The sequence below is a fragment of the Haplochromis burtoni genome, unplaced genomic scaffold (genome assembly GCF_018398535.1).
Source record: "Haplochromis burtoni strain Fernald_Lab_line unplaced genomic scaffold, NCSU_Asbu1 Contig_357, whole genome shotgun sequence".
NCBI lineage: Eukaryota > Metazoa > Chordata > Actinopteri > Cichliformes > Cichlidae > Haplochromis > Haplochromis burtoni.
Genome location: NW_024582718.1, coordinates 556,533 through 558,484, shown reverse-complemented (window position 1 = coordinate 558,484; position 1,952 = coordinate 556,533). Strand labels below are relative to the sequence as shown.

At 38.4% G+C, this 1,952-nt stretch overlaps 1 protein-coding gene across 1 annotated transcript in view; it reads left to right on the top strand.

The window, feature by feature from the left end:
• The first annotated feature begins 1,158 nt into the window (after window positions 1-1,158).
• LOC102289760 (probable N-acetyltransferase camello) overlaps window positions 1,159-1,952 on the top strand; it is a 4,688-nt gene continuing 3,894 nt past the window's right edge. The window contains exon 1 of the mRNA XM_005943231.3: window positions 1,159-1,665. The gene's annotated coding sequence lies outside the window, so the exon portion shown is untranslated. The remainder of the gene's footprint in view (window positions 1,666-1,952) is intronic.

Genomic DNA, 1,952 nt, shown 5'->3' with positions numbered 1-1,952 from the left:
TATACACATACTCTGCAAAAGTTTTAGGCCGGTGTGAAAAAATGCTGTAAACAAAGAATGCTTTCAGAAATATAAATGATTGTTTATTGGCCCCAAATGTATTCTGCAGCAGGACAACGACCCCAAACATAAAGCCAAAGTCATTAAGAACTATCTTCAGTGTAAAGAAGAACAAGAAGTACTGGAAGTGATGGTATGGCCCCCACAAAGCCTTGATCACAACAACATTTAGTGTATCTGGGATTACATGAAGAGACAGAAGGATGTGAGGAAGGATGCATCCACAGAAGATCTGTGGTTAGTTCTCCAAAATGTTTGGAGCAACCTATCAGCCGAGTTCCTGTGTGCAAGTGTGCCCAGAAGAACTGATGCTGTTTTAAAGGCAAAAGGTGGTCACACCAAATATTGATTTGATTTTAGATTTCTCTTTTGTTCATTCACTGCATTTTGTTGATTGATGAAAATAAATGATTGACACTTCTATTTTTGAAAGCATTCTTTGTTTACAGAATTTTTTCCTCACCTACATTAAAAATGTTTGCACAGCATAACCACTTTTGGGGTTGTTAATCATGAAAAGTAGTGTACAATGTCTGTAGACCGTACAGGTAATGTATTAGACATGTATTACTTTTCTTAAATTAATCACCTGCCAAAGAAAGTAGTTTGGTACACTATTTTTTACATTACTTTCCTGTTACTCCATAAAATGGCCTGAAATGCACTGTCACATAATTACCAGATAAAATTATAAACCTAAGGTTACAGTCCCACACACCAACATAAATCCTTATTCAAATGAGGACACATATAGAATCCCTTTTGCAGTGTTTATGAACACAAAGTTGACAACACAAAGCAAATATGAAAACCAGCCCGAAGAGACTGTAAAGCGATCTCCACATGATACTACTGTCGAAACATGAACTTTGATGTTTGATTCTTCCCACAGATAACAGAAGAATCTTTGTTACACAAGAAATGGCATAAGTGCAAATCCCTTTTTAGCAGATTATATTTCTTTTTAATATACAACACTGGCAACTACGTTAACAGTGGACTATGCAGCTGACTTCATAAGTATAAATTAGGACTGAGATGACATGAGCCCCTCCTTTACGTTGGTTGCCAACCGCCGTTAAACACAAAGAAGAAGAAGAAGAAGAAGCCATGAGCTGTATTTCAGTTTGTTGAACTCACAGAAATATTGATTGCGAGTTGTTCACACTGTCGCCAGCGTTCACATGCTCTCTGCAGATAGACTGGCCAGCCCCCAGATAGACTGCAAACGCGCTACTCCCGCTGAACCATAATTTCCGCGATTTTTGACACTTCCGCGTTGCCTTCGTTTTTCGGCCCCGCAGGTTGTTGGAAGGTTGTGATTTCTGCAGGATAATGGCGTGGATTAGGAAAACTTTCTGCATGGTTGACTTTGTGTAACATTTTTGTGTAACAGTAGAGGATGTTTAACACTTTTACAGCTGTACTTTGAACCGAATCATCCCATCGAAGTATTACATGGGCTTTGAGAGTCAAGCTTTTGTGTTTTATTAACCAGCCTAGAAGTTGAGCTGATTCACGGTGTTGCTGCGCTTCTTCATTGTTTCGTGTGAACTCTTCTCATGAAGGATCAACCTGTGCAAGTTCACTAACGTAAAGGCAGAGGTAATTGTGCGATTGTAATATGGCTAGCAGACAAATGTGTTACACAGCAACTCATATAATCGTTTCTTGTTTCGTTTTTTTATTAAGTTGGATAAGGTCTGTTAGAGAGCTGTTGATGGTGCACGAACAGGCCTGTGCTGTTGCTGAATGATAGTGATGTGCGGATCGATCCTGAAATATCGATTCCTCCGATACCAATCATTTATGTTCTAGAATCGATTCTCACATTAAAATATCGATATTTTAGTAATTTAGGGTAAATTTGTAGTTTATCATTAACAGGAACA